Below are 14,226 nucleotides of genomic sequence, written 5' to 3' on the forward strand. Positions count from 1 at the left end.
GGGGCCACGAGGAGAGGGCTACAGAGGTCTGATGAGCTCACTGTCTTACTCCAAACCCTCAAGACTTTCATTTTCAAACGTGTAGTTTTCAGACTCTGACAACATAGCTCAAGAGACTTGAGGCAATTTATCAGACTTTAAACATACTTTGTTGAGTAAAAGTTCCCCAGAGTTCTCCTTTAAAGAAAATGTGTCATTTAATGTAGACTAATGCATTAACAGTTGTATCATGTTCCCATTAGTGTTTACCTAAGAAGTGCCTTCTCTGTGGTTATAGGAGTCCTTTACAACAAAGTAGGTGTCTATAAATATAAACATATATAATCAACATTGTGTATAAAAGATATTGTTTATATTTCTTAGAGTAAATTATTTGTAAATGTAAAAAGGGCTTATATTATGTTGACCTGTTTGTGTCTGACATTGTGTTGCTGATATTGTGATATTGTGATAACTTTATCCTCAGGGTTGGCACACCGACTGCCTTCACCTCCTTTTGCCATGACGTTGGGGTCATGGTGGGCCTCAGTAGAAGTGTAATAAGGTGACATTGCATTGCTTCTTCAAGTGTCACTTGTGACTTATCCAGGGGTTTTGGTAATGTGTACTAAATATGATAATATACATTGTTGAATTGTTACACAAAACAATGATGTAGGTACAGACGAGCAGTTTCACAGATAGACAGCATATTTCCCATGGTTGTATATTTTTCAAAGAAATCTACAAATGCAATATAACATAACAATGTAATAGCAACTAACCCTGATTCATGTTAAAACCCGGTTCCCTTGTTAGTGTTGAATATACAGAGGGATTTATGTGTATTTGAAAAGCTACCTTCTCACATAATAAGTACTTGTTTTTTGAAATGTAATGCCAAACCTCAGTGTTTACTTCGAAAAGAAGCACAATGTCCATACACATATACAAATAGATACACAATTGTAATGCTGCTTTAAACCGACCTGAGCTTCCCCTTTACACAACATGTGTCACATATTTAGGCTTTTGATGTTTCAAATCCATCACCAGTGTTGATGCTTCATGTTTATGTTGTTTTGCTGTGGTTCCTCAATTTTCTTCGACTTCCCCCCCCCCCTTTTTGTGCTTCCCTTTACTGTGTGTAAATGCTGAAAAAGCAACAGTCGGTATGTTTGGGTCACATCAATTGTTTTCTTATTTTGTTATTCATCTCTGGCTTCATCAACCTTTTATTGAGCTTTCGAACATATCGCACAGCCTTCTTCACCAGATGGACATCGCCCAACAGTCAAAGTGCATTCTGGTGTCATGTATATATTTCCTTCACCTGTAGCCTAAACATGTTATAGGCCAGAATAAACTGTCTTCCATGATCCAAATGTTAAACAACTGCCTAATGAAGCCTGCTTCTGACACGTGTTTGTTTTTTTTCACATTGAAAATCAGTATGCGGGATTTAAAGCTACTCGTGGATATATTATTTTTCCACAGACACAAACGTGCACAATCACACACAAACGAATCCCACACATAGCTCCTTGAAAAGCAACATGTAGGCTAAATAGCAGGCATTCATTCCTAGCAGTTAAGAAGGCCTACATTATATTCGCTTGGTTCATTACCCACCTCTATCTCTCTTCTTCAAAGTATGTGTATGTTTCGTGCATCACCTGTAAATAAAACCAGTTTTCAACGTCTAGACTCTTCGGGTGGGTTTTTATTTTGAAATCCACAGATTTTTGGACTTCTCGCATGATCCAGCAGAGCGCGCACACGTGTTGAGAGCGAGCGAACGAGTCCGGCACTGGGGTGCTCTGCCAGGTGTCGGCTGCAGCATCAGCACCGCTCCTCCTCCCGTCTGCAGCATCTCGCTCTCTCCTTGCACTAAGAGTCAGAGAGAGAGAGAGAGTGTGGGGAAAGACACGCTTGTATTTCGCTGTGCAACTAACTGCTTCTGAGCGCGTTTTCTTAGATGAAGCACACACCAGAAGGTAAGTCACGGACCTAAACAACAAAACAACAACAAACTCCCCGCGGGTGTCTTTTTGTCGACGATGCCCCGGAGTCCCGCGTTGGTTTCTTGAAGAAGTGTCGCGCGTATTTTGCCTGCGGGACTCGGGTCTGAGCAAATCACAGCGAAATATTGGTCTCGTGTTGTTGTTGTTGCAGCTTTTTACATTTCACAGCCTGTTTAAACAAATAATAATTGTGCAATGGAAGTTGACCCGCAGATCGTGGCCAACTGTAAGTGGAGCAGGAGGCAAACGGAGAGGAGCGCGTGGTTGGAGAGAGAGAGAGAGAGAGAGAGGTCAGACGGGGAAGAAGAGCAGGTTGTGTGATTGATGGAGCAGGTCGTGCCTCTGGTGATCAGGCATAGATTATCCTGGCTTTAGATCGGACTCCAGCGATGATCCACTGTACTGAGAGGTGACAAAGATACTGGGTTTGCGTTCCTCTTCATAATAATTATTATTTGTATTTATTACCATTACGCAAGATTTCTGACATTAAGTACGATATATATATATATATATATATATATATATATATATATATATATATATATAAAAGTCCTATTCTTCACAGTTTTCCCCTTTAAATGACAGGACATATGCCATTTGTTGTAGTTGTGTTGTGGTATTTTAGAGTTGTTATGCTGACTCAGACTTAAACAATGTAATGGAAGTGGTTTGTGTGAAGAATGTTAAGTTGAATTGTGCTCTCTTCTAAGACTGATCACAGCACCAAGAATATATTTTTGCACATTTTAGCAAAGGTAGAAGTATTACATTAGTAAAATGTTGCCACACTAATTTACCAGTAAAGGCATGAATGTGTCGGCCCTGCTCTGCTCCTGCAGCTGCACACTTAAAGCTCTCACCTCTTATTCTTTAGCACCTTCTAACTCAGGTGCAAAGCCAGAGGAGTCACATGCACAGTGTTTTTATACGCTTTGGTTACTTTTGCAACAATTACCACGTTCTCAGCTTCACCTTTACTTAGAGGGGAGTTCGGAGAGGAAAGACAGGAAGGGATGGATCAAGTAAAGTTGGGCAAATTAAGTGCATGTCTTTCACACTCTGTCTCAGTTTCCATGTCTATTTTGCAACTGTGATCACACCGGTTAGCATTTGGCTGCGCTGCCCCCGACACGTGGTCAATACATTTTACTCATGTGCATAAAATATGTTTGAGAAGTGCATCTGTTTGTTTTCGTTGGAATTGTCTGATGCCGTTATCAATCCCAATATGGAGGCCAATACCCTGTGGATCTCCATCTTGTCCATCAAAGGGCAGCAGAGCATGTGGCCTGGGCTGTAGCTGCTGTACTAGATGCTGATGCATGTGTGATTGATTCATTACATCTGACCTCTGCAGTATCTGAACAGCGATCAATTCAGCAGATCTCTGCCAGGAAAACCACTCGCAGCAGTGTGTCTGTGTTTTGTTGTCGTCCTCGGGCTCAGGTGCTTCTGTATGTGTGTGTTTGTGTAGGTAAGACAGTTTGTCACAAGGCCCTTGAGTGTAGTGCATGGGTGCAACCTTCAAGGTCATTTTATAGGATAGAACAGAGGACAACAAGGAGGAGGGAGAGAGAAAATGGAAACCATAAGTGAAGGAGAAAGAGGTGGAGAAATATATATATGCCTCTCAATTAAAAAAGTTTTTAATGCACTTTCATCTGAAAAAAAGCGTTGTGCTAGTTGATACCACAGTAGTATGTAATTTGTAGAATAATAATGTGAACATTTTTGTTTGTTAAAAGTAGGTAAATGTGTGGTGAGACAAGAGTGAATGGCAGTAAGAGGGGGAGGCTGCAGCATTGACCTGTGTTGTGACTTATAATTAAACAACTTGGAGGCTTCTCTTTGCTCAATGAGGTTAATACGTGTGTGTGTGTGTGTGTGTGTGTGTGTGTGGGTGGGTGTGAATGAAGTGTCAGCACACACTCTCCAATTCACGGTGTCTTTGTCTGGAAGGTGGCAATGAGCTTGTTGTAGCTCCTCCCCTGCAGTCACAGGCAGGACATCAGAGGCTGAACACAGAGACACGCCTCCACTGATGACAAACACACGCACACACATGGTTCCCTGTCCTGGAGTCAACATGAAAGACCTTGTTCATTTGTGTGTATGCGTGTGCATCCGTTTTCTAAATGTGTGCAATTTGTTTAAGGGAAGAGCTTCTTTTTTTAGTTTCACAATGTTTCTGTTTCACTGTGACAGAACGGACTTCTGCACACAGTCTGTGCAGGATGGTTTTAGTGAGGACAGAGCTGCAAGTGCTATTCTTGACTTGACTGTAAAAAGGCCACAGGATCATTAATTTTGTATGATATTTCTCCAGACTGTACAAACATTTAAAAAACTGAGCAGCATTCCTCAGGACTTCTTATGCCATCCAGTAGTCTCTCACCTTTCTTTGTCCAATGTTTGGAAACCGTCTTTTTGTGACACCCCACACAATCGCTTCAAACCATCACCATATCATTTTTTTCTTTTGCACACCATCACCACCCCCCAAAAAAACCTCAGCTCACGCTATTCTTTGCTCACCTCTCGCTGATCGTTTGCCAGTTTTCCCTCCCCCACACCCCTGGGGTTTGCCACATTACACATGCATACACACTCTCACACATTGCAACACAAACTAGAATCCGCTCACACACACACACACACACACATACCCTCCCCCCCGCCCCTCCCCTCGCTCTCTGCAGCTTCATTTATTTCTATTATCATATATCTTCCTAAAATAAGCACAAGTGACTCAGCCCGTCTAAGTTGCACTCAGCTTTTCTTTGTCTGGGCTGCTTCACCGTGCCAGCGTTGTGTCTGACTCTTTCTCTCTGTGTTTGTGTCTGTGTGTGTAAACATGTGCCGACTTCCCTGCGGTCCCACACAGAATTCTACTATCGTTGATTTCTTTGTCTGCAACTGCTTTGCATTGGAAGTGTACTCCTTTCCTCTCCTCTTTGTCCCCACATACAGTTTCACGCACCAGCCATGCAAGAGTTAACATTTTTCTCTGCGACAGGACTAAGGGTAGTGGGAGTGGGTGGAGGGGCTTTGCTAATAACAATGCGGTGCAACCTGCAACTAGTCTGGACGGACACCCTTTTTCTCCTCTCCTCCATGCCATCCCCGTCTGGATCTATGTTTTAACTGCAGGGCTCAATGAACCAATAAACACAAGTCTCATGTCTTCCTCCTTCTCCTAATTCTCTCCTCCAGACTGTAGCAGTCTGTGTATTTCTAATTATGCTAATCTCTTTACCAGCTCCGCTTTCCTTTTTCTTCCCATCTCAGCTCATTCCCCTCATCATTTCTCTGTTCATTTCCTGCACATTTGTCTTTCCTTTATCCATCTCAGCTACAGTCCATACTTACAGGCAGTGTATAGCACAGCCAAACCAGACAGGAAAAGGCGGACCATGTCTGATTCATACCCAGTGAACACTGAAAAATAATAATGAAGGAGATTTTTCATCAGTAAGCCACATTTTCTCCCGGTGTAAAGCTGCCTCTTTGTCTCTGCGCCTGCTGCAGTGATAGTCCCTGCCAGAGTGTGTGTGTTTGTGTGTGTATAGGTGCTTCTCATGCCACTCATGTGTAACTTTGCATGCATATGTGTGCGAGTGTGTGAGAGACAAACCTTGCCTGTGAACATGTTTTGATAAATGGATGTGTGAACCACTTTTTATTCTGCTTTGGCTAATATGTTATAATCATTGGCATATTGTGATTTTAAGATGATTTCATGGCATGTTGCACATACCGCATGCCCACGTGCAATGCGGATATAAATCAGCTTTTATTGCAGATAATCAGATTTCCTCATTCTCTTTATTCAGTTAGGTATGACCACCCACTTTGACCCAAGATCCTACAGAAATCCTGTTACAGTTCCCCCTGCGATATAGAATGACTTTCCCCTGGGGTATAAAAAGGAGTGGAGTGGGCTGAGAGAGAGCCAGAGGGGGAGAGACGAGGGATTATTTGGGAAGATAGTCTGCTGATGTGTCGTCTAAAATGGGATTGATCACTTCACCCTGCCCTCGTTAACTGTGTATTATTAGGGTGGAAGAGAAGATGGAGGGAGGGAGAAGAGACGAGGAAGAGACAGAGACAAACGTGAACATATTTTTGGAGAAACCAATAAAACAGATGGGAATAGCTAAAGGGACGCATCTTAATTGAATACAGCTGTGAGCTATGTTGTGCTGAAGTCAGGGAAGCAACATATTATTTTAAAAAGGAGCAGCTCTGTTGTTGCTTTTTCATGCACATCTATACACAAAGTCCAGAGAAACCGGAGGATGCTACTTCTGGATACTCACCCAGTTGTGCTTCACTGTTCGCTGTGATGGTGATCCCTCTGCTGTGCAGAGTGAGTTGTTGCTAGGTTCACACATACACAAACACTTTTCGTGAATCACCACATTTTTGTCTTGTGTGAAAACAGCTCTTAGCTTATTTCAGTGCTATTTCTGTCTGTGTTGTGTCGCTGACAGAGCTGGGAGGAGAAGGAATGGATGACTAAAGCTTAGCTTATTGCTGAATAGACTTACTCACTAAGCTTTATCCTGCTGGATGATTGTGTGTGTGAATAGAAACCAAAGTACAAGGAGAAAGGAATACTATACATTTTCCCCATAATGGACAAGAGGATGATTGTTTTTATGTTGACAGAATTTGCCAGTTTATTTTTGAATGTGTAAAAGTCTTAAATGTATCCACTTTTCTGCAGCACACACACACACACAAACACACACACACAAACACACAATTCTAAAAAAGGTGTACAAGGACATGCAAGGATGATGTCATTAGAGATTAATTACATGCTTGCTAAGACACAGCATGTATTGTATTAGAGGATTGGATTTTTATCTTTAAAGATAACTGCTCCAGTGCATTTTAATGTAAATCCTGCACTGAATCTAATTATGTCATGTGCTAACACCCAGAAGTCATAAATTATGGTTACGCACATGTCGCCGCTCTGTCCATTTGTGTTACCTCCATCTCTTTTGCTTCTGTTTTAGTGTGCTGGAATTCACGTCTCTGCCGATGTATATGTGGATGAAAGAGATATGGCACCAGGGGGGTGTATGTATGTGTGTGTGTGTGTGTGTGTGTGTGTGTGTGTGTGTGTGCGTGTGTTTGTGTGTGTGTGTGTGTCGCTGGGTTCCCCTGGGACCAGAGAGCTATAAAACCTGTCTGCTCTCCAGTGGGGGAGGAGAGGAATAAAGCAAAGTGCCAAAGACAAATGTCTCCTGTAATAGCCACATGTGCTGCTGGACCGACAACAAAGGCGCTCAGAGTGTGTGTGTGTGTGTGTTTGTGTGTGTGTGTATGTGTGTGTGTGTGCATACGCATGTGTCGATTTGTTTGTCTGCAGGTATACTGTTTCCCAACGAGACACAATGCGCTCATATGCTCATACAGTCCACATAAACCCACTCACTCACTAAAATTAAATTCTGTGCAGCACTTTCATTCACTGAGTTAAAAAAAGTAATTACAAAATCCCCCAGTATTGACAATTGAAATACCCTCTAATATATGTATTCTCCATCATGAATATAAAGGACTGTATACAAATGCTTCGATTGAGGAAGGGGGTTGAAACTTAATTTTGTAAAAAGCAAGAACCTCCCCATGATCACACATTATGTTTCTTTGGACCCCACTTGACTTACAAAATGCAATGCCCTTTGACACAAAATCTTAAAACAATATATTTAATGGAAAAAGCTTGCACATATATTGTATATTCTTCCAGGGTGCAGTTTCAAAAAGCGGGTTGAATATCAAAACAAAAGCCATCTTTATACCCAATTGATTTGTATTATATCTTAAAGAGACTCACCTGCTCTGCTTCAAAATTCACACTACTTTCACAATGGCAAAATAAATAAAAACCCTTCTCTGACCCCATGTCCCCTCCTGATCATTTTTGTACAGTCCCGAAGAGAGAAACAAGAATAGGATAGTCCACTTATACCTCTTAGAATAGTACGGCTTACATGAAATGTACCACCTGCAGAACAGAAATGTATAAAATGTATAAGTTACTAGGTTCATCATTGGGTGCAATTTAGCACTCATTAGCATAAAATATGGAAAAGGAAATTCAATAATTACTTCAATTTGTCTCCTGGGCTTATATCAGTAAATCACTGCCGAAACGGGGCTCTATAGCTCATATTATAGAGGTTCAAATGAAGTATTCCCTTCCAGCAGCCTAATTAGCAAACAGTAGCTCTCCTGCATCAACTCTCTTCCTTTTTTCATCCATCTGAATGTCTCATCTCTCCCCACCACATGTCTGTGTCTCATTTTTCACCCACACAGACTCGCTCACATTCAGAGAAAAAAAAGAAAGTAGGATGGGGAAGGCCTTTCTCTTTTCCAATTCTACTGTGCTCTAGATTTCATTCAGCCCCCCCATTTCCACCCACTCTCTCACCATGTTGCATTCCCAGCTCGTCATTTCAAACCTTCTGAGAGGGGCTTTCTGTGGTTCAGTGTAGCTCTTGATAGGTTACGAGCCTGCTGAAAATCACAAATTCCCATCCTTTACTGAATTTGATCGCTGCTGAGATAGGGTCTTATTCTGCCCCATGCTCTCATCACTTCAGCGATCCGTCAATCTCTGCCCACTTGCTGCAATATGATTGCTCCTAGATAAGTAATATGTACCTAGTGAGGAAAAACATCACTGGCTTTCAGTCAGCTATTTCACTGTGGCTGGCCATATATATATATATAAATATATCTCCATGCATGGTTGTGAGTTCACGCGTGAAAGTGTTGCACAACACAATGTATGCCTGAGCTGTGAGTGTTAAAGCACATGGCTGACCTTCAGGACAGCCCATCTCTTTCTAACGCTGACCTTTTGTCAATGATGGGAGACGTTGGGGTCAGGATGGGTATTCTCCAACATTTCCATGACAACAGAAGCAGGACTGTTGAATTTGCTCTTCCTGCTGTTTTCCCAGAGCAATTCAGTGGTTGCGTCAACTCGTTGAAACAAAGGTGAAACAAAGCCTCCACTCATTACATATTCCAATCCAGGATTCATATAAGAAGGATTTATACTGTATTTAATCAGTGTTGATAACTGGTAAAGGAAAACATTTGCTTAAAGCACTGTTGGCAGAGATGTATACACAACTCCTGCAGCTAAAAATGGTCCCTGTGTACTTCCAGTGTTTCTAGAAGTGCCTTGAAGATCAAAGATGTCCACATTTATTACACCTGCAATTGCATAATTCATATTCCAGTCAAAAGGAAAGCCCCTCACCAACAGCAGTCCTGCTTCATCCACTCACTCCCTTTGTGATCCGTTTTACTTTTCACATCTACGACAGCAGGGAGAACTTGTTTTTTTTCTCATATGTATGTCTCCTGGAGCATCCCAAGATACACTTGATTCTGTACACTTTTTTAACATTTTCTTTATCTTCAAAACAGGTCATTTTACTCACATAGTCAGACAGGTGGTTTGGCTCTTTGTCTGATTATGTTTAGGGTTTTGCCACATTGCTTTTGTCTGCCTCTGCTGCGAGGCGGTGTGCAGCTCATTGTGTGGTTCAGCCACTGTGACCAAGTTTAGCGCCCGAGACTGCTGTCATCAGCACAACCTGCAGTGCTCCATCAGTGCCGTAATGGATCTGCCAGCATGTCCTCTCAGAGAAGTCTCTCGACAAATCTCTGTCTCTCTGCATCTCCCATCTCGTTCCCTCCCCGCCTCTTTGTATTGTGTTTCATAATTACCTAATGATTTGATTGTGTGCACAAGCTGAGGGTAAATATTAGCAGTGTTCTTAGCAGAGTACAGAAGTGTGTGGGTTTGTCATGTTTGTCTATTTGTTTACCACAATGAATGTTCCCTCTGCCGTCCTGCAATCTCATCTCAAGCTGAATATTACATTTTAAGAAATTATCTGGTATCAACACTTCATCATTTTATACAAATGCAGTAACACGCGAACATGTATTTTAGAGTGTTAAACATTATTTGGTCATAAAGGTTTCTGTATTGCAAACCTTGAGTAAAACTACCTTCCTTTACTCAGAGATCCCAGCAGCTTCTTTTTAACGGATTATTCAGGAAGGTATTTAAAAAATACTTCTTAGATGACTATCAGGAATACATATCGTAGCCGTGAATTTTTTTCCTCCAAGTGCATTTGGACAAACTGTAGTTTTGCACCTTATTGGAGCAGCATCATATGCGCCACAGGCAGTAAGAGCTGCCTTCTTAGTAGTTCACTCAGCTCCCTGATATCACTGCCACAGGACACATGGAGAAGGCACCTGCTAATGAGTACAGAGTCCCCCGCTGCACATATAATTAGAGGGTGGGAGTGTTATTTCCACTAGCTCAAATATTCAGCGTGATGGTTTGAAGACACATCATTGACTACAGAAGGACCATCTTGATCCAAATAAACCATAATATGCACTACTCAGACAGATGTCTGTACATTTAGCATACATTTTTGGGAGAATATGTTTGCAATTTAATAAGTTTAACTTCAGTCCATATGAGTTCCTGTGTATATGGTATAGGAAAAGAAATAAATGTCAGAGTCCTTTAAAATTGTGCGGTTTTAATACGTCTGGTTTAAAGCAGAAGGAGAATTCTTCATAGAGCTCTCGCATAAATATTGAGAGATTGAAATTTAAGAGTGTTTCCTCTGCCAATTCTGCCAGATTAAATGTCTCTGTTGTGTTCTTTGCTCTCAAAAATGTCTTTGGTGTTTATTGGTTTGGGTTGTTTTATTGCACTAACATGATATACAAAAAAATAATAATTGCCCTCCCTGCAATCTGCTCATCTATTAACATGTGCATGTTTTAATGGCACCACATACAGTCTGTTACCTTAAAACTGTACTTGTTCAACACATTTGCATGTTTTCTGTACATGCTGCAGAATGTGGCCTTTACATGCTGCAGAATGTGGCCTTTACATGGAGCAGGATGTGCTGTTCCTGTGTTCGATCGAATTGTGGCATTGGTTAAATCCGCCATATGGCCTCTGTTAGAGAGGACATGTTGAGGGAAGAGTGTTAACCCTCCTGCAGTGATCAGACAGTATGGATGTATTCCTCCTGAGCAGGATGTTTTGACTCCTTGCCTGTGACAACACCCACCAACCACACATCCTTTTCATGTTATTTCATGTTGGGAACATGCGCTTGAGCATATAAGAGGCACCATTTGCTTTCGTTGTATATTCTATAAAACCATTTGAACATACTGTTATTGCAGATGTTTTCAACCTATCCTCATTCTGCCTTCTCTTATTCAAAGTCTCATGAGGAAAATAGCTCATTACAAAACACTTCGCACCCTTCCCTCTCTTCCTCCTCGCCTGTCTTCATCAGACATCCCCAGAGTGCTTCCTTCACTTACACGCAAACAGTCTGCAGCCTCCTATCTGCCATTTCTCTTTTCACTTATCTATTTGTTTTCTGCCCTACACATACATCATTGTTTGATAATTGCAATCCCATTAGCAATTATGTACACTACTCTTGCTGGTTACAACATTAATTGTATTTTGTCTTGGTCTACTATATTAAAAAAAAGCCTTGATTCCAAGACGATCACTTCCTCTTACGCCTCCAGTGTCTTTTTGTCCTAAAGGCAGCCAGTAGAGGGAACAAGATTGGGGATGCTGTGCGCAGCTGATTTTAGAAAGCGCTACCATGAATTGCAGAAGGGGTTCTACAAAAGTAACTGGTTTTCAGGCTTATTTGTTGCCCTTTCTTACAGTTTCCTTTTGTGTCTTTTATTTCAGATTGAATAGAATTCCAAGTCCTTGAACAGCCATACAAAGACAGCTTTTTTGACTCACAGTAAATGCAGGATAAGTGGCGAGTTGAATGAAAAAGGTTCCATGAGATGACATTTTGTCCTTGGAATAATGAACTGAAGGGCCATCATCACACAGACCCTGAAGAGGTGAGGCAGGGAGGGAATAAACACTTGTAACTCCATAGATGGCCTCAGTACACTGCCGGTGTCTTTGAGCACGCCAACATTATCATCATGAGCATCCCAACTGGTTTACAGGGACTAATGGTCAATGTTGAAAGAGGAGAGAAGATTGGGAACAAAATGCAGATCCAGTTCCCCCAATCAGGGGATGCTAATGCCAATAAAGTATCTTTGATTGGCGATCAAGAAGGAAGAGGACTGATAGAGGACACAGGTTACAGCACAAGCTCCATCCCTGCTTTGGTCTCGCAGAGCGAATCCCCCAACAAGTTTGGGGTCTGGGGCTCCGAGCAGCAATGCTTGGTGCCAGAGCTCAGAGAGTTTGAGCTTTTGGACTGTAAGGGGATACATACATTCTTTGGAAACAGGGATCAGGAGGAGGAGGATGATGATGGAGGAAGTATGAGGGATGGTAAAGATGACGGTCCTATGTCCATATCCTCAAGCTCAACTGCCAGCTCTACTTCGACCGGCATGAGGAGAAATGACAATGACAACTACAAAGTGCAGAGCAGAAATAGGATTGCCTGTCATAGCACTGAAGAGCTAGACACCTGTGTGACAAGCCCACTAGAGAAAAGGGACACCAGGTCAGGCAGAGAAAGGGAGAGACGGAAGGGTGGTCTGAAGGAGTCCAAGTCTGAGACAAATGTGTTTGTCTCCAGTCTGTCAGCTGTTTCCCTCAGCGGGAGCCTGTCGAGTGCTCTGGACAGTAGCGGAGAAGCGCAGTCTCTCGTCTCTCTGTCCAACTCTACGACCAACCCATATCCCAATACAAACATCACTACCTCAGCCCAGACCAGAGGAAGGGTGGCCCCTTCAGATGCCAACCAGAACTCTCCTCCATCGCATCCTCAGGAGAAACAAGGTTGTCCTCAATACTACAGCCAGGATCAGAGACAAGACGAGGGAAGTCATCATAGAAATGGACTGACCTCTGATGGTGTGCTGGGCCAAAGGAGGAAGGCGGGATTTGAGGAAAGGGTGATGCCACCGCGACGGCAACAGCTCGTCCGACCCCTCTGTCAGACAGAGGTGGGAAGAGCGAGGAGCTTAGCAGAGACCAATGCTCATAAAGCTGAGACAGGACCACCATCGCCCCCCAACCTCTCTCCAGATTCATACAGTAGTGGGTTAAACAGACAGTTTACAAAATCGTCTTTACGGGAACCATCAGATTTCTCCAACCTGTACAGCACACCGGGAGGCTCACAGCTCAGGCAGCCCAACCAGGCAGCCCAGAGGGAGGCTCCTTCAACAGAAAAACAGCCAGCCAAAACTGCATGGCGTAATTCGAGTCCTTCAAATCCTTCCGCTTATGAGAAGAGACCCCAGACTCAGCTCACATACAGAAGGAATTGCTCTAGTCCCAACAGGACGGGGGTTGATTCCAGGTCATCTACCCCTCCCCACTCCCCTCTCAGGACAACCCAGGGTTCACCACACCAGCAGCCCTCCATGTACCTCGTCTCCAGGAATGTCCCTGGAGTGGTTAGACACATCCCGTCAGGATGCAACCCCGCTGTAACAACATCAGCTCAGGGCTATGGCAACAGTTGCATGAGAGCACCAGTCAAAACCAATATAAGCACAAGTGGAATCCCCAAAGCGCCTCTTAACAACCAGCAGAGCTCTAACCACAACTCCAGTCCCAAAGAAAGCTCCCCATCACCTAAACTTAAACCTAAAGGAGTCCGGCCCAAAATCATTACTTACGTCCGAAAGAATCCTCATTTTAAGCCGCAGGCTGCTGACGGACCTTATCAGGTATCCTCTCTACCGTCCAGGCTGTCGGCATACACACACGGCCATTCACCCGGATCCTTCAAAGACACCGCTAAAGACCCATCCAAGCCCGATGCAGAAACCAGAGGAGCCCCAGTGCTCAGTGCCTCCAATCTGCTTTATGACAAGTACCGCCAGGAGATGCAGACGACCCTCTTCCCATCAGGAATGCTGAGCAGGAGTATCAAGCCCCCTGGACACACACACACAGTCCCCCCTGCACACACACACAGCCACACAGCACCCCCAAACCTGGGCAGCAAAGCAGACACCTTCTACGGGACGCCATCTGAGGTGAGTACTATGTACAGTCTTTAATATACAGTAAGTATCTGATTTCAAAGTTTTTATTATGAATCGTTCTTAGAAGAATGAAGCTTGCATTCTGACTTCTATTATAGTTTGGGATTGTGTTCATTCTCTTTCATCAAAA

This window comes from Cyclopterus lumpus, chromosome 14 (assembly GCF_009769545.1).
Source record: "Cyclopterus lumpus isolate fCycLum1 chromosome 14, fCycLum1.pri, whole genome shotgun sequence".
Taxonomy (NCBI): Eukaryota; Metazoa; Chordata; class Actinopteri; order Perciformes; family Cyclopteridae; genus Cyclopterus; species Cyclopterus lumpus.